An 18,779-nucleotide genomic window follows, 5' to 3' on the forward strand; every position below is an offset into this window, starting at 1 on the left:
TGGACCCAGCTGAGGGGTCCCGTTCTCTGCACCTGCAAGCTCTGTTTTAGACCATGTTCCTGTCGTCTAATAAACCTTCTGTTTTACTGGCTGGCTGAGAGTCACGTCTGACTGCGAAGTTGGGGTGCAGGACCCTCTGGCTTCCCCAGGAGCCCCGCCTGAGCGGACTCGCTGGGGGAAGCACACGGAGAGGCAGAGGATGCTGAATGCTCCGAGGTCAGACCCAGGAAGGTGGAAGCTGTGTGTCCTGAAGACAGTCTGCTCACAGAAAGGCGACTACCCCAGAGTCCTGACTGGCTTCATGGGGAGCAGTTCCAGAGCATCGCCCAGGGACTCCGTGACAGTGGGGTAAGGGTGTATGATCATTGCAGAGCCCTAGAGGGCAGGGGTGTGCAGGAGTCTGGACACAGAGAATGGCCGACACCCTGTTTCCTGGCAACTGATGGCCTGGGCCCTTCCCCCCTGCAAGGTGAGAGCTAAAGGGTTGGAGAACAAAGGAATCAGGTGACCACCTGGCCCGGGAAAGGAACAAAGCCCAGAGGAGGAGGGGCTGGAGGGGTTTTCAGTTTGGGGCTGGCTGGGACATGGAGTGAGGTGCAGACATGGTTGTCTGGCTCACTGCCCCCCAAAATGGACCCAGCTGAGGGGTCCCGTTCTCTGCACCTGCAAGCTCTGTTTTAGACCATGTTCCTGTAGTCTAATAAACCTTCTGTTTTACTGGCTGGCTGAGAGTCACGTCTGACTGCGAAGTTGGGGGGCAGGACCCTCTGGCTTCCCCAGGAGCACCGCCTGAGCGGACTCGCTGGGGGAAAGCGCACGGAGGGGCAGAGGATGCTGAATGCTCCGAGGTCAGACCCAGGAAGGTGGAAGCTGTGTGAGCTGTGTGTCCTGAAGACAGGCTGCTCACAGAAAGGCGACTACCCCAGAGTCCTGACTGACTTCATGGGGAGCAGTTCCAGAGCATCGCCCAGGGACTCCGTGACAGGCTGTGACATTGGGTAAGTTTGTGGCTGATTTTGTGAGCCAGGCGGTTTTCAATTGGGGGTATGCAAGACAAAGCCGACTCCAGAAGTGGGGGGCGGTAGTCTGGAAAGGTCGAGAGCCACGGCTAGGGAGTATATTTCCCTCGTATTTTATGGCATATATTTCCATGTAAGAACTAGATACGTTCCTGGAGGATCGGTCCATCAACGGCTATTAGCCAGGATGGGAGGGAGGGTGTCCCTAGCCTCTGTTTGCCAGAAGCAGGGAATGAGCGACAGGGGATGGATCACTGGATGATTCCCTGGTCTGTTCACTCCCTCTGGGGCACCTGGCCCTGGCCGCTGTCGGAAGACAGGACACTGGGCCGGATGGACCTTCGGCCTGACCCAGTGTGGTTCTTACGTTCATAGTGTCCCAGAGAGTGTACACCGGGGGGTATATAGTCCTGTGATGTCTGGCCTGCATAGTCAAGTTTCAAAGCTGCATTAAGCAGCCCGAGAGTCAGGGTGCTGCAGCAGGGCAGGGGACGGTGTAAAGGTAGCCCAGAGAGGCAGAAGAAACACGCGGCTTTCCTTTGGTTTTTTAGTAGTTTACGTTTACGGGTTGGTTTTTTTTCTCTCTCTCTGCTGCTCCCTGGTTTCATACGTCCGGTTCCAAATGAGGCATGTGGTCGACCGGTCAGTTCGTAACTCGGGTGTTCGTAACTCGGAGCCGCTCCTGTATGTGTCAGTTCTACAGTTGATACTCCCCCATCCACACAAGTCCCCGGAGCCGTGTCACGAACAGCCCGGGTTAACTGTGGTGCACGGTCTGGGCTGGACGGTATCGGATTAAGGACAGCATGACGAATAGCCTCTTATTTCTCCTCCGTCCCCCAGTGAACCTGAACGGGGATTCAAAGGGCCGCTCCTGAGGGTGGTGTAACAAATCATCCCAGGGGACGGCAGGAAGGGAGAGAAGGCCTGGGCACTCCTCAGCAGGTTTGTGAGTGCCTTTAAGCTCTCGAAAACCCGGTGCTTGGTTCATTCTCCAGCAGTGCAGAAGATCAGAAATCCCAGAGACACCCCCCAAAATGGCCCTTCTCAGAAGCCTCTTAGCTCAGTGTTTCTCAACCTTTTTGATACCAGGGACCAGCTCGCTGCCTTCCTAAACTGAGCCAGGGAGATCTCAGGGCGTGGTGCCGGTCCACGGACCGGTCGTTGAGGAACACTGCCTTCAATGATTCCAGCCAGAATCCGCCCCTTAAAATCGGATGCACCCCAGAGAGGGTGGAACGTGGCCGGCACGTCTCAGCATGGGAAGGAGAGGAAGGATTCCTACGGGCATGAACCAACTGCTCCCTGATGGGGGTCAGACGGATATTTCCCCTTGGACAGAGCCTATAACTGCCGGGTTCTTGCTCCTTCCTCTGAGGCAGCTGATGCTGGGTAATGTCAGACCGAATGGTGGCAGGCATGGGCCGGTGGTGTGATCCAGTCCGGCAATGCCTGTGTTCCTAGGGAGAATCCGGGGACAGGGGGAAGGACAGGCCTGCAGGGTTTACATGGATCAGGGCCAGGAGAGAGAGAGGCCTTGACTGGTTTATCCCGCGCTCCTTGGCTGCCAGGTTCATGCTCCCCTTCTCGTGCTCTGCTGCGTCCACTGGCCCCCCTGGGGTTCCTTGCTTCTGCCTTTGGGAGCTGGATCTCAAAGGGTATGAGCTATTCATTCCTCCAGCACACTGGGGCCCCCAGCCGTGCACCCCACATGTGGAAGGGGGCAGGGGGGAAATTGATGCTGGTTTGCTCTGATCTTTTGCTTTTCTTTTTTAACGACTTCTTTGTTGGTCATTATTTAGTCTTAAACTAAACGCTGTGTTTGTGGGGCCTGGTAACACAGGTGTACGGGAGATCTTGCGGGGCGGGGGTCGTGTGTGTGATGCGGGGAGGCACCTGTGTATATGTTCGGGCAAGCGTGTGTGCATACCTCCATGGGTGCATTTGCCCATGTGTGTACATACGTGTGTGTAACGGCAGCCTGCCCCTTGACGGGCCCAGGAGGCCTTGGGCCAGCCAGCCCTAGGGAATCAGCCTGTGCCATAATTAACTGCCGCCCAGCTGAGGGGCCAGGACTAATGGGGTCAGGTGAGGCACCCCTGGGCCTCAGCAGAGAGACGGCAGTTGGGAGAGGACCCAGAGGGAGTATTTGGGCTCCTGTGGAAGGCCCCTGAGGTGGGGTCTGCTGGACAAACTGCGAAAGGGACTGCAGAGGAGCCAGCATGGGAGTCATTCTGCTACGCAGAGCAGGGGATGGCGTAAAGGTAGTCCAGAGGGGCTGAGAATCAAGTCCAGAGGCCAGGCTCCAGGTAGCCCAGAGGGGCTGAGAACCGAGTCCAGAGGCCGGGCTCCAGGTAGCTCAGAGGGGCTGAGAATCAAGTCCAGAGGCCAGGCTCCAGGTAGCCGAGAGGGGCTGAGAACCAAGTCCAGAGGCCAAGCTGCAGGTAGGCCTGGAAGGGACCTCGAGCTAGTCCCGTCCCCTGCAGTCAGGGCAGGACTAAGGATTAGACCATCCATACGTGGTGCTGTGAAGTGTTAGATCTGCCAGGGGGGGAAGGGGGGGGGAAAGTTAATAGGGCACTGCCAGGAGCCAGCTGGGTTGGGCGGAAAACTCTTCCGAGGTGGGGTGTGTTTTGCATGCAGCAGCGAAAGAATGTGGGGTGAATGGGTTAACAGGGCACTGTTAGAAGGAAGCACACAGCACCGGCATTAGCGAAGCAAAATAACTCTCAGTGTTGCACAGGAAGAAGCATAAGCTCCGGGTTTGCCTCTTGCCCAAAGGGACCTGGGTTCAAGTCCTGACCAGAGGTGGCGAGTTATATGGGCCCCTGGTGCCCGTGCTCCACCAATATTCGGGAACGTGGGCCCGGCTCCACATTCCTGGGGATGTGGGGTCCAGAGCGGCCTGGGGGATTAGCAGGAGGCCTGGTACCGGCAGCAGCGAGCGACCCGGTCCCAGCCCACCCCGCTCCCCCTCTTCCTGCCCCTGCTCCGCGCCTGCCCTGCCCCCACTCCACCCCTTTCTCTAAGCCCCTGCCCCACCTCTTCCTGCCCCTACTCCACTCCCGTCCCTCCTCTGCCCCCTCCTCTGCCCCCTCCCCTCTCCCAAGTCCCTGGCCCTGCCCCGCCTCTTTCCAGCTTCCGCCCCGATGCTGGGACCCAGCGTGGCAGAACGGAGCAGGATAGGGCCAGGTTGCTCGCTGCTGCTCACCCCCAGGCTTCCCTGGACCCTGCATCTCCCTGAAGGGTGGGGCCCCCCAAAATGTGGGACCCAGGGCGGTTGCCTATGGATGGGATGGTTCTGCTTGGACGGCACCACCAAAAATTACACAAACCTGGCGCCCCTGGAACTGCATGAGGCTGGAGCTGAGCTGAGTCTGAGGGGTCTCAGTTCAGCCCCTCGGGTGTTTCACCACATCCCCCAGGTTCTTTGTATTACAACAGCACCACGAGCTGGATGCTGTACAGAGATAAGGGTCGAGCCCCTGCCCCGGAGAGCTTGCGACCAAAACAGCCAAAGGGTGGGAGGGGAAACTAAGGCACAAAGAGGCGAAAGTGACTTGCCCAGGGTTATCCTGTAGCTCTGTGGAAGAGAGCCCAGCTCACCTGAGTCCCAGTTCAGTGCTCCACCCAAGTGGTTCTCAACCAGGGTCATCCCTGGGGGGGACACAGAGGTCTTCCAGGGGGTAGCTAGATACTTGCCTAGTTTTACAGTAGGCTACATAAAAAGCATGAGCAAAGTCAATACACATGAAAATTTCATCCAGACAATGAGTTGTTTCTATGGCTCTCTGAATGATACACTGAAATGTAAGGACAACAGTTACATTCCAGTCAATTTATTTGATAATTATATGGTAACAGTGTGGGGCTGAGACCCTTTTGTGTGTTTAGGTCTGATCTTGCAAGCAAGTCGTTTTTAAGGGAGGTGAAACTCGGGGGTAGGCAGGCCCAGTCAGACTCCTGCCAGGGGTCCAGCCCTCTGGGAAGGCTGAGAACCACTGCTCTACCCACTACGTCATTCTGCCTCCTGTCTGCCTGGGTGTCGCTGCTCATGCAAAGAGAGCCCCAGTCATGCCAGGGGCCTTCAGCGGCTAGCCGGGCCGGCAGTTGGCAGAGCGGTGCCTGGCACTGCCGGGGGTCTCGCGGAGACATTGCTCTTTGCTGGGCCGCAGGGAGGGCCAGGTGACATCGCTAGATCTTCACCGGAGGCTCGTTCTGAAGCACAGATGCTGGAACGAGGGGTACTGGGGGTGCGGCAACACCCCCTGCCTTGAAGTGGGTTCCATCATATACAAGGGTTACAGTTTGGTTCAATGGCTCTCAGCCCCCCCCCCCCCATGCACATTGGGTCAGCCCCCCGTTCGGAAGCTGCCGTAACTAAATCGATGACCAAAAGGGAGAGAAAACGAGCTGGTGTGAGGAATTCTGGGCGTGCGACAGACCGGCGTGTGTCTGCGGGCATGGCTCTGTGCACGTGTGAGTGATTGCGTGTGTCTTTGGGTGAGCGACTGTGTGGGAGTGAGCTACTGGACTCTGTGTGCAAGTGAGCCTGAGCAAGTATGCGACCAGAACACACACACACACCCCGCCAGAATCTCAGCCAGCCGCCTGCCCCCTCAAGTTTCTTCTGACCTTCAAGCCGGACGATTGGTATGAGGATCGGGGGCTGATGAGGAGACAGCTCATGCTAGGCTGGGCCCCACCAGAGATCGGGGTAGTTAGGACACTCACGTCTCTTTGGGGCTGATGGAAACGCCGTCAGTTACGATCTTTGGGATGCTCCCATGAGTGGGAAACAAGCAGCGTAGGCCTGTTGTCTCCCCACCCAGGCTGCATGGTGGTGATGTGGCAGCGAGGAGACATGACCATTATTTATTATTATATATGGGGCATTTTGTTCTGCGAGCATCGCCCAGGGACTCCGTGACAGGGGGGTTTTGTTCTGCGTTCGTACAGCGCCTGACACAACAGGGGCTCGCTCCCAAACTGGGCTCCTAGGCTCTCTGGTGAAACAAATCATAATAATAATCAATCATAAGTAGCCGGAGAAGGAAGAGCTGGTCTGCTAGGTCTCCTCCACTGGCTTCTAAGATTACATGAGCTCTTGACGAGTTATTAATGCACTTTTATTGCATCGCCGATTTCTTTTCTGTTGCATGTTTGTTCCTTACCTCTAGCTGGCGGGAGCCTACACCCTGTTCTAGGAGCTCACCTGCTGTTGAGGGAGGACCTGCGAAATAATTTTAAGATCAAGTTATCATTACAGCTGGTCAGGACTCTTTCAATACAATATATTTTCCATCGGAAAATGTCCGTTCATCAAAACAGAAACTGTTTGCGGGACGGGCTCGGCTTGGACGCGTTTCTCATTTTGAAAAAAGAAATTAAAACCCGGTGGGGGGGGGGGAACCCGTTTGTTTTCCAGTTCAAACCCATTTATCATTTAGAAACATAAGTTTATTTAAGGTAAAAAAAAAAAATCCTTCAGTGGACCTGCTTCTATATTCTTATTTATTTTCTTTTATTTTCTGTTCTTGAAAAGCTTCCGAGATTTTGATTTTTCATCCCCATCTAGAATGGGAAAATATTTCAGTAATTCTCATGCGGAAACTGGTTCCCCCCCCCCACCCCCCAGCTAGAGGTAAAATGTCTTTTCAAAGCGCCCCTCACCGCAGTATCTGGGCAGGCCCTGTCCCTTGACATTGACCGTGCCGGGGGTGATGGTGGGGGAAGCGGGAGCTCCTGGTTGCTGCAGCGATCTCCGGGTCAGAAGCGAGATGGGTGCCAGCTTGACCTTTGTTTCTAGCCATCTCTGCCACATCATAACCCGTGCTCACGTGAGCTGGAAGAGAGCGCTCCTGACTGTTATGCCCGGCTGTTTGGCATGGGCACTGGGAGTGAGAGTGGCTGGCACGGGGACCGCTGCCTCTCACTGCCCTACTTTCTGCAGTCGGGATTGCAAAGGCACCAGACCATGCCCATGCTGTCTCCAGTCCTCCCCCAGGCTGGCAGCCTCCTTGCTGTGACTGCTGGAGCCAGGAAGCTCTGTGTGTGTGTGTGTGTGGGTGTGTGTGTGGATTAAAACACACACGGAGCCCGGGACATGCAGCGACATGTTGCTAATCCAGGCAGTGTTATCACCGCTGCTATGGGGATGGCAACCTGGGTTTCTGGCGCTCCCAGGGAGGGGCAGAGATGGGGGGCCGGGGGGCACAGGGGGCAGAATCTTCTGCCTCATTTTCTAGCCCAGCAGCAAAGAGCAAAGGGGCCACCTGCAGGCCCAGGGGCAAGCTGGCAAAAACACAGCTCGGGTCCCGGAGCCTTCGCTCGAATCCGTTCTGCCCCACGCTGGGATGGGGTGGCCTCTTCATCGCTCACTCCAGGGAGGGCCCATCTCTGCCCAAGTCCCAGGACCCCTCCCCAACTCCCCATCCATTGTGGCGTCGGATTCTTGCCACCATCTCAAAGCTCTGCCCAGCTCTACCCTCATCAGCACTGACCCCCCCCGCCCCCCTTCCCTGCTGCTCAGCCAGGGTCCCGAGCATCACCCGAGCCTCACCTTCCAGCCACTCTTGTCTCTGTTCGGATGGCCTCCCGGTGCCCCAGGCAGGGTACCACCCTCCTGAATGCAACCACCAGCCTCCTGCCCACATTAAGCCCCTCTTAAAACACCCTCTTCTGCCAAGAGAGACCCAATGAAAAGTGAATTGAAAATCCCTATTTTCTAGGCCTCTCTCCCCTTAGGATGGGGCTGGCTCTGAGCCTCTCTCCCCTTAGGATGGGGCCGGCTCTGGGCCTCTCTTCCCCCCAGGATGGGGCCAGCTCTGGTCCTCTCTCCCCTTAGGATGGGGCCGGCTCTGGTCCTCTCTTCCCCGCAGGGTGGGGTCAGCTCTGAGCCTCTCTTCCCCCTGGGATGGGGCTGGCTCTGGACCTCTCTCCCCTTAGGATGGGGCCAGCTCTGGGCCTCTCTCCCCTTAGGATGGGGCTGGCTCTGGGCCTCTCTCCCCTTAGGATGGGGCCAGCTCTGGGCCTCTCTTGCCCCAAACACTAAACGGACTCTTCTGTGTCCAAGTGAAGAACGTGACAAGGAGCAGAGCGGCCCCAGCCTCAGCCTTGGCCTTGCTCCTTGACCCAGTAGCCTCCTGTGGTTAATAAAATCCCTCCAGCCTCGACCCCTTCTGGCTGAATCCGTCTCTCCTGGGAAGGAGCCGGTTTTCTCCCCCCAGGCGCTCACCCCCATCCCAAGCTCTCCCACGCAGGAGCCTCCTTCCCCGTCTCAAGCCAGGCTCCTGGGAGCTGTCCATTCAGCACCACCAGCTACTCCCAGGAGAGCTCCGCGTCTCACCCGCCTCTCCCCTCCCTCCCCGGGCAGGGGGGATCATGCCCCTCCGAGGGGCGGTTACATCAATGGAGATCTGGGGGAGTCCTGGCAAGGTCCAGGTCTCTGATGTTATTTCTATCCTGTGCCCAGCATAGGCCTCTGTCTGTACTTGGCAGACGCTTAGCGAGAGCGACATTCCCTGCCCCGAGGAGCTTCCAAACGAGGCAGACATAGGGGAAACTGAGGCACAGACTAGCCAATTGACAAAGCAGATCCGGGATTAGCACCCAGGTCTCACAAGTCCCAGGCCATCACCCTACCCGCACCCTTTTGCCATGCCAACCAGTGCCTTTTCCTGCTGTCACTGCACAGGCCCAGAATGACACCACCCATCTGCCTCCTCATTCGGTCCTGCTCCCCCCACCCATGTCGCTCCATCTGGGGACCCCCCGACCTGCCTTTCAAAAACATGCAATTGGTTTGTGATCTGGGGAACACAGTGGGTTGGCAGCCCTGGAAAATAAGCTCTCATGTGGAATCACAGAAGTATCCTGGAGTAGTGGGCAGATTATTAGGGTTCTGTTTCAGATGAGACCCGAAACATGTGGAGATATGCCTATTTCACAGAACTGGAAGGGACCTTGAAAGGTCATCGAGTCCAGTCCCCTGCCTTCACAGCAGAACCAAGTACCGTCCCTTATTTTTGCCCCAGATCCCCCTCAAGGATTGAGCTCACAACCCTGGGTTTAGAAGGCCCCTTAGCTATCCCTCCCCCCTTAAAACCCAAGGCCTTTCTCTGCTTCGCCTGCACAGTAAAGATCCCACAGAGTTTCTTTTTTGTGGGATCAAGGATCCCCCCCCCCCAATGGATTTAAGAACAAGGAAACAAAAGAGTCGCCACCTTCCATTGTTGCAGAACACTGGCTTCTGTGCTCCAGCCCAGAGGTGGCTGCATTTCAGAGATGGGTGATGCCATTGCATCTAGGCCAGAATGCTCAAACTCAGGGGCACCAAGTCAGTCCCTCAAGTCCCTATTGAATCCGCCTGATTTCTTCAGAGGTGCGGAGCATCACGTCTCCCCTGGCCTTTGGTGGCAGCTGTGGGTGTCAGCACCTCTGACGATCAGGCTTTGTTTAGGTACCGACATAAAGGAGTTGAGCTGGGGCGGGGGAGGGGAAGGGGGGGGGATCCAGGCTGCAAGGCTCTCTGGAAAGCTGGGCTCTTTCAACCTCTGTGAGCCTGTGATTTCTCATTCGCTGCCTCTCTCTTCTTCATCTCTTCGCATCTACCCCCATCTTTCTGGATCTCCCAGCCCCAGGGAATGGCTACGTGGTACCAGCTCAACAATGCATCACCCCGTCAGCACCAGTCGAGGGACAGGCAGAAGCCCGGCCAAGCCAGCAGCTGGGAGTTGCAGCCAAGGCAGCATCCCTCTTCCCTGACTTCAAGCCAGGCTGCCTGAGCTGCTTCCGGGTTCCTGTGACCCCCACCCCCACCCCCACCCCCCACCTTTCCCCCTCCCTCCCTCAAGTCCCTGGGACCATCCCAGCCTGGAGAATCCAGAGGTCAGTATGAAATTTCTCTCTGCAGAACCTCCTCCTTGCAGACCTCCCAGGATGCTCCCGCTGCTTCCTTTATCCTCCCCGCTCCCGCCTTGAATTTTTGCAAGCTTGCTGGATCCAAATAAGAGGGGGCCGGGGAGGGGGGGGGGGAGAGAAAGGGGAGGGGCGGGCGGAAGGGGGGAGATCCACAAGAGACGCCTCTGGATCCCGGCATGGACGCAGTAGGACGCTGCTGAGGATGCCAGGGTCCCCTCGGTGAGTGTGTGTCAATTTCAGCCTCGCCCATCAGACTTTCGGCTCGTGTCAGTTTCAGGGCTGCGCTTCCTTCTCCTCCGCGGCTTGTTTGGCTGCCGGCTGGGGGGCGGGGGGGTTGTTGTTGTTGTTTTTTGGGGGGGGTCCTTGTTTGTTTATTTCCAGCCCTGCCTGCATCGAGACTGCATGGATCGCCGCGGCTTGCAAGGCTGCAGTCCCGATCCAAATAGTCTCCCCCCCCCTCCCGCGCCCCCCAAACCCTGCCTGTTTTGATGCAACCAGGGGAGGACAGCGGCATATTTTGGTGTTTTCCTGTCGGTCCGCTCCGGGTGGAAATGGAGCGATGGGGGGCGGGGAGGGGGGTTATGATGGTGAAAAGTGTCTTCAACTTAGGGTGTTTATAAACGTATCGGAAAGACGGGGAGTGGGGGGGGAGGTTGGGGGGGTAGATGAATGCATATCCAGTTCGTTGTGCTTGGTAGAATCCAACCCACCCCCCAGGTTTGAACCCACCTTGGGTTATTCAAACCCCCCTCTCAGCATGAGGCTAGCGACACTTTAAACATTAATAAGCTGCCCTCTCTCTCTCTCTCTCTCTCTCTCTCTCTCCTGTTTTCGATCAATAAATTAATAACCATTAAAAAAACAACAACCCGGCTCCTCTCTTCTGAGCCAGTGTTCAGCAGCCACCAGGGATTTCATTTTAACCCTCTCTGGCCTGGGCTTCTGGAAAGGGGACTGGGGTCTAAAATCCAGGCTGCAGTTCAGATTTGAGCCTCTCTGCTCTGGAGTCTGGTGGGGCTGTATTTCTTCCCCCTCCTTCGCCCCCAGCAAGCTGGCTGAAGCAGTGGCCTTCCCTCCATGGGGCTGTGCAAGGGGATCTGCAGCCCCACAGGCCTGGCTGGGTTCCTGAGCTTGTTTGGGTTCAGTGGGATTGGCTACCCTCTGGGCTGGGTTTGGAGAGCTAGTCCTTGGGCAGGGTCCCTGGCTGTTTTCCCACCTTCTCCCCTTGGTTTGTTTTATCTCTGGGACTCGCTACGTCCACCCTGCCTCCATTCTGCCCTTCATTCCCTGGCCGCCCCGCGCATCCCTTCTCACTCCCTCTCCATCTCCTCTTTTACAGTCTTCCTTTCCTGCAGCCCTGCTCTCCTCCATAGACTCTGATTTCTTCCCTCTTTTCTCCTTTCCCCGCTTTCTTCCTCCAGGATCCCACTTCCATCTCTCTCTGTCTCCCCCCCCCCCCCCACAACACACACACACTCTTCCCCTCCCATCTCTCTTCCTCGTTCCCTCCTTTCCGCACGGGCTCTCAAGCCTCTTCTTTCATCATTCGATCTGAGCACTAGGCCCACATTGGTGTAGATTTTCCTGCCCTTCAAAGGCGTTGGATCTATGGCTAAAATGGACAGACCTCTCCCTTCCCCCTCCCCCACATGTGCACCCTTCCCCTCTCCGCTTGAACTGAAATTGACCCGTGGCCCCTGGAGGGGACCATGGCTAATGCTCTGGCCTCTCTCTCAGATCTGACAGGGTGGGGGTGTCTCTAACACCGTCGTGTTCATACGGCTGGAAGGAGTTCTCCCCTAGATGTGAGTGTGTGTGTGTCGGGTGATTAGTTTGCAGCACAATCCTGGAAGGGCCTCTGGAAGAGAAGGACAATTGCCTCTCAGAGCAATCAGACCCCTCTCCAGATCCATTATTTTGCATTGGCTTTGGACTCCCGCCTCCCCAGCTCTGCCCCCTTAGGCTGGGAGCTTGTTCCTTCCCCAAAGCAAAACGAGTTCTGGGAAGCAGTTAGCTGGATGAGGGAGATCCAAGGTGCTACAGGTCGTGGTGATTCAGCAGGGGGGCGCTCTCTCCCCCACCCCCAAGTCTGCGCTGACCCCAACGCCCCCGCTGGAGGCTCTGGTCACTGCTGTTGGAGGTACTGACTCTCATGTGAGACACAACCCGGGTCCTGAGCCTCTCTGTTGCATTCGAGATCCCCTGGGGATTTCTGTGGCAGTCAAAGAGGCTAGCCCCAGGGTCCTGGTTAAATCCTTGGGCAAACGGCATTCCGCTTCCTTACAGGTGCCCTGCAGCTTTCCGCTGGATCTAGTGTTCTTCACTTCCCATCTTCAGCTGCTGGGCAAGCCTAGCCGTGCCACTGTGTAAACCAGCGGCCGCACCCCCACCCCAGAGGTGGCCGCATTTCAGTGGCAGAAGAAGCAGCTCCATTTGCGAAGCACTTTGATGCTAAGGGAGCTCTCTGAGATCAATATGAATCGCTGCCAGAGCAGACGTATGAGCCACTGGGCTGTAATTTTCTGCCTTTCTGTCTCCCGACTGCTCTTTCTGGGGACTGGAAATCCACAGGCATAGAAAGGTTGCTTTTCCCATTGGAGTGTCTCCCAGTAACAGTGATGGGAGCAGTGCAGACCTCACGTGGCATTAGATGCTTCCCTTCTGATAACATCAAGGAGCCTGCAGTGGGGCAGGGACAGAGGGGAAGAAATTTGGCCCTGCCCTACACTTAGGCCAGAACAGCCCTGGGCCTAACTTCCATCCCTGCTCCAGTGGCTCCTAGGGGTCTTTTAGGGCTTTCGAATCACAGGAGCACAGGTCAACTCCGGCCACGCTTCCACCCACCTAGAATGGCCCCAGAATCCCACTGTTGCCTGCTCACCGCCGGCTCACCCCTACACTCGGGGCTGCTGCAGAACTGACAGAGGCTTCCTCTGTACCAGGTGGTAATGGGGTCTGGGGCCCTCCCTTCTACCTCAGAGCCTCCTTGGTCCCACCCTCACTGGGGCAATGGGCAGCAATGAAATCATCCTAGGGAGTTTGGGGGACTTTATTTTACGCCCATCTTATTTGTGTTTCCTTGTGGTGCAGCCAGCTCTGTGAGCCTGATCAATCTTGCCCCTCAAGCCCAAGGCCTTGGAGGGCTTCCCAGATATTAACCAGTAGGCCCTTTCATCAGATAAAAGAATTGGCCACTTTGTCCAGCTAAGAGGAACTTCTCTTGGAGGAGTTCAACATCCTTTATAAATATGACTGCATTACATCACCTAATCCCTGCCCCGGGGAGGGGAGATCTTTCATAGATTCATAGATATTAAGGTCAGAAGGGACCATTATGATCATCTAGTCTGACCTCCTGCACAATGCAGGCCACAGAATCTCGCCCACCCACTCCTGCGATAAACCTCTTACCTATGTCTGAGCTATTGAAGTCCTCAAATCGTGGCTTAAAGACTTCAAGGTGCAGAGAATCCTCCAGCATGTGACCCATGCCCCATGCTGCAGAGGCTTGGCACATTTCGATCTTTATTTTTTTTTATCATTTGATGGATAATATTGATGTTTTTTTACTAATTTAAATGTTCAGTTAGGGGAAATTAGGGGGGTCAGATGATGATTTAATGTTGAGATTCAAAAAGTTAAAGCTCTCTAACCATTCCTACACAAAGGGTCAGCATCCCATGGCGAAATGTCTGAAGTAAATATCGGTAAATGAAACGCTAATACGTTCTCAAGCCGTGTTTTCCCTACTTTGCCTAGCTGTACACTTTGATTATTAGCAACGGAACTATTGGGTGTGTCTGCGGTGAAATTGACATTTACCGATAAAAATCTAATCCTTCCAAGCCTAATTATATCCATTAAACCAGTGGTTTTCAACCTGTGGTCTGCGGACCCCTGGGGATCTGCAGATTATTTCTAATGGGTCTGCAAAAGGCAGCTGTTCACATAGAACAGTGGTTTTCAACATGTGGTCCGCACAGATTGTGCCTAAGATTTACGAAGGGATCCGTACCTCCACTCAAAATTTGTTAAGGGTCTGCAAATGAAAAAAGGCTGAAAACCGCTGCATCAAACCAACGGGAAATAGGAGAGGCCCAATGACTTGCCCAGGGTCACACAGTGAACGGGGGGCAGAGCCAGGAATGAAATTCAGGAGTCCCGACTCCCAGCCCCCTGCCCTAACCAGCAGCCCACATGAGCTGGGAGAGCCCCAGAGTCCAGATTCCCAGTCCCCGGTTCTCACCACTCGACACATTGAACGTTCAGTGTAATGCAGGTTTGTTGATCCAGAGGGGCCCTTAAGAGCAGCATCCTCCTGGGGCAGATAAACCTCCCTGTGGCTGGATGCTTCCCGCCCTCTGTGACAGCCCGAGCACCCCGTGGCTCAGCTGTGCTGGGGATCTCGCTTCTGGAAGGCGGGTAACTCGTCTGTGAACATTCGCTCCAGGCTGGGACACGGCAGTTGACGTCCCAAGCCAGGGATGGTCTGGTCCACACCTTTTCCACCAGCGGGGCAGTGGGACTGGTTAGCTTGGAGGGTCGCTAAGAGACCGTGGGTACAGCGACACTGTGATTCAGCCCCCATGCCTGGCCCGGTGCAGCTGACTCGGGCTTATGGGGGATCAGGCTGCGAGGCTGTAAAATTGCAGTGTAGACATTCAGGCTCGGGCTGAAGCCTGCGCTCTGGGACTCTCCCCCACCGCGTGGTCCCAGGGCTGCAGCCCAAACCGGATTGTCCCACAGCAATTTTACAGCACGGGAGCCTGAGTCCGTCACATGGGCCTGCCCAGTTGAGGGTATTTAATTACAGTGTAGACATACCCTAAGTGACCTTTCACCTCTAGATCCCCAGGGGTTCAAACTCAGCTCAGCAGGGATTTAAAGCCGATGGCAGGGGGAGCTGCTGGAGGCCGGTAGGGGATGATTTGATGGGTGCCTGTCAGTCTCTCCCATAAAAAACATTGTCTGTCTTGATGCTGATTATCCCTTTGTTATCAGCTCTAGGATTAATGGTACAGGGGCATCTCCTTTCTCACGTCCTTCCAGGCACGGGGCAGCTGCCTTGGGAACTTGTTGAAGTACCAGAATGCTGGGGTAACTCCGTTCAACCCCACTGAAATCGACAGAGCAGCTCCCAGACAAAAGTTGGCCCATTGGCCGTCCCTGGCTCTAGCTATTGCTTGTCATTATTACTAGCATTCCTCTCCAGAGGGTCCAGTGGAGACTGAAACCTCATTATGCTGGGCACAGCAAGAGACCGTCTGGGCCCGAGTGGTTACACCTCATTAGCCAAAGAGTGGGGAGGGGAAACCGAGGCACAGAGAGGCAAAGCAGCTTGCCCGAGATCATGCTGCAGTTCAGAATCCAGGTGATCCCAGGTCACCAGACTACACTGCCCCTCGCTTCTGTCTGCTCTTCGGCAGAGCCGTCAGTGGTGACCGCACAGAGGGCTGGGCTCTTCACTCCATCCCTGGTCTGACAGGCTTTGAGGTGGTGGTAAAGATGGGAATAACTGTCCAATGTGGGGGGAAGTGAGGCTGGCTGAGATGGGCTGGAGCTGGAGCAGCTGTTTGTCTGATCCGGCTTCCTTAAGTGAAACCACGTAAAGGGGGTAGAGACGACCAGCTCGTGTCTCTTGCTGACTCTTACTTGCAACCTGGCTGGGGCGGGGAGGCACAGAGTGCGTGGTGCGATCAGCCCACTCTGGGGCCTGGCAAACTCGTACCAGTGTCAGGCAGTTCAGGGCATGGCATTTAGCAGCGTTTCTGGCCACGGGCTCGCTGCGGCGTTGTGAAAGGGGCAGGCTGTCACGGAGTCCCTGGGCGATGCTCTGGAACTGCTCCCCATGAAGTCAGTCAGGACTCTGGGGTAGTCGCCTTTCTGTGAGCAACCTGTCTTCAGGACACACAGCTCACACAGCTTCCACCTTCCTGGGTCTGACCTCGGAGCATTCAGCATCCTCTGCCTCTCCGTGCGCTTCCCACAGCGAGTCCGCTCAGGCGGTGCTCCTGGGGAAGCCAGAGGGTCCTGCACCCCAACTTCGCAGTCAGACGTGACTCTCAGCCAGCCAGTAAAACAGAAGGTTTATTAGACTACAGGAACATGGTCTAAAACAGAGCTTGCAGGTGCAGAGAACGGGACCCCTCAGCTGGGTCCATTCTGGGGGGCAGTGAGCCAGACAACCACGTCTGCACTTCACTCCATGTCCCAGCCAGCCCCAAACTGAAAAACCCTCCAGCCCCTCCTCCTCTGGGCTTTGTTCCTTTCCCGGGCCAGTAGGTCACCTGATTCCTTTGTTCTCCAACCCTTCAGCTCTCACCTTGCAGGGGGGGAAGGGCCCAGGCCATCAGTTGCCAGGAAACAGGGTGTCGGCCATTCTCTGTGTCCAGACTCCTGCACACACATGCCCTCTAGGGCACTGCAATGATCATACACCCTTACCCCACCACCTAGATACTTAAGAACTGCCTAGGGGAAACTGAGGCACCCCCACACTATTCAGAGGAAACATTAAGAACAGTCCCACTTCGTCACATCTCTCCCCCCTTCGAGATCGAACTGAGCGGGGTCACTTTAGCCGGTGACCTGGGGAAGTTCGAAGCCACCAACATTCCCATGGATGCCCCAGCATCTCTCCCATTCCTTGGTAGGAGTTACACCAGGCCCTTCCAGTTTCACGCCCTCCCTTAGGTCAGGGGTGGTCGATAGCACTCGCAGGCCGCATGTGGGAAGGTTTATGCAGCCCATGCCCTTTGGCCACCCCAAGAATGTCTCCCCATTGACCATCACCTTCTGCTCCCACTGGAGGTCCGAGGGGCCTGGCCCCAGGAAACTCCACACAGACATATAGGTTGGGGTCAGGAGTGGGAGCCCGTCCACATCCCCAACCATCTGGCTGACGGAGTCTATGGCCTTGGGACCCAGCAAGGGAGCTAGACACCGGGGCTTTTCCGCAGGGTCCCCTTGGTTCAAATCGCCAGCCTGCTCAAAGGCAGTGAGGTGGGCATCCAAACCCCCCCCCTTAACCAGGGGCAGCAATTCAGTCTCGAGGTTCCCTGCGGAACTGGCCCCCCGGGGTCTATCCCCACTCACCCCTGGGAGGTCCCCTAGGCCTCTCCGCTCCCCCACCGCCAGTTCATGCTGCTGCTGCTTCTGCAGCTCTTTCTCGGGCTCTCGCTGTCTCCCACGGTCCTCTTGCTCTCTCAGACTCAGCTCCAATCCCGTCCGTCTTGATCCCCCGATGGGGAACCCGATCGTGAAGACCCTCGTCTGGTCGGGGACAGGAGTCTTGGCGATGCCTGGCTCCCGCTTCAGCTGCTCCCAGATCCTGCTATAGCCCCAGTTGGGGTCAGGAATCTGTTCCTTAGAGCGGTCATCCTCCTCCAGCTGCACGATTAGCTCTGCTTTGGTGAACTTTCCAACGCTCAACCCTCTCTTTCTGCACAGGGTTACAATGTCCTTCTTAAGGAGACTGTGACAGGCCATCACTCCGCTCCTCCCAAGTTGTTGTGGACTCACAGGCCCGTGTGTTCTCAGCTCCCCACGGTTTCCAGGGAGAACCCCTAGTGTGCCAGCCCTTCTCGAGGTCACCACCTCTTTGCCAGGGTCGAGCTGCAGACTCCTCCGCCCCTGAGACTGCTCACTGCAGTCCCCAGGGGGACCCCATTACTGCACAGTACTTCTCGCTGGTCACACACTCCCAGGCGTTAACCGCCCCCCGAAACCGCTCCTTTCTGAGCCTTCAGCAGGCCTGGTCCTCGGCAATCCCCCTTCGTGTTACTGCTCCCCAGTCACTTACTGCAGGAAGCGCCATCCACGGGGTGCAGTACATCCCACCGCTGCCACCAGTTGTCACGGAGTCCCTGGGCGATGCTCTGGAACTGCTCCCCATGAAGTCAGTCAGGACTCTGGGGTAGTCGCCTTTCTGTGAGCAACCTGTCTTCAGGACACACAGCTCACACAGCTTCCACCTTCCTGGGTCTGACCTCGGAGCATTCAGCATCCTCTGCCTCTCCGTGCGCTTCCCACAGCGAGTCCGCTCAGGCGGTGCTCCTGGGGAAGCCAGAGGGTCCTGCACCCCAACTTCGCAGTCAGACGTGACTCTCAGCCAGCCAGTAAAACAGAAGGTTTATTAGACTACAGGAACATGGTCTAAAACAGAGCTTGCAGGTGCAGAGAACGGGACCCCTCAGCTGGGTCCATTCTGGGGGGCAGTGAGCCAGACAACCACGTCTGCACTTCACTCCATGTCCCAGCCAGCCCCAAACTGAAAAACCCTCCAGCCCCTCCTCCTCTGGGCTTTGTTCCTTTCCCGGGCCAGTAGGTCACCTGATTCCTTTGTTCTCCAACCCTTCAGCTCTCACCTTGCAGGGGGGGAAGGGCCCAGGCCATCAGTTGCCAGGAAACAGGGTGTCGGCCATTCTCTGTGTCCAGACTCCTGCACACACATGCCCTCTAGGGCACTGCAATGATCATACACCCTTACCCCACCACCTAGATACTTAAGAACTGCCTAGGGGAAACTGAGGCACCCCCACACTATTCAGAGGAAACATTAAGAACAGTCCCACTTCGTCACACAGGCTTGCCCAGCTAAGGCAGACCCTAAACAGAAGGCAAGAGGAAAAAATTACGGTGGAAAAGGAAAAGGGCCCTCAAGGGGTGGCCGGGCAGCAGGAATCGGTGTCCCCTCCCACGTGGCGCTCAGGAGCCAGTAAGGGGGGGGCGATATGATTGGGGGGAGGGGTAGCTCAGTGGTTTGAGCATTGGCCTGCTAATAAACCCAGGGTTGTGAGTTCAATCCTTGAGGGGGCCATTTAGGGATCTGGGGCAAAC

The 18,779-nt window shown here is 56.3% G+C and overlaps 1 protein-coding gene across 6 annotated transcripts in view; it reads left to right on the plus strand.

Moving 5' to 3' along the window:
• The first annotated feature begins 613 nt into the window (after positions 1 to 613).
• The window catches only part of SAMD14 (sterile alpha motif domain containing 14), a 44,960-nt gene continuing 26,794 nt past the window's right edge, over positions 614 to 18,779 (plus strand). For 2 of the 6 annotated variants that reach the window (XM_048830143.2, XM_048830145.2), the window contains exon 1: positions 614 to 998. The gene's annotated coding sequence lies outside the window, so the exon portion shown is untranslated. Of the gene's footprint in view, positions 999 to 9,530; positions 9,909 to 10,056; positions 10,161 to 18,779 lie in introns of those variants that run through there. The other 4 variants (XM_048830142.2, XM_048830146.2, XM_075123679.1 and 1 more) reach the window with 3 other exon arrangements.

This window comes from Caretta caretta, chromosome 27, assembly GCF_965140235.1.
Source record: "Caretta caretta isolate rCarCar2 chromosome 27, rCarCar1.hap1, whole genome shotgun sequence".
In the NCBI taxonomy this organism is placed as follows: Eukaryota; Metazoa; Chordata; order Testudines; family Cheloniidae; genus Caretta; species Caretta caretta.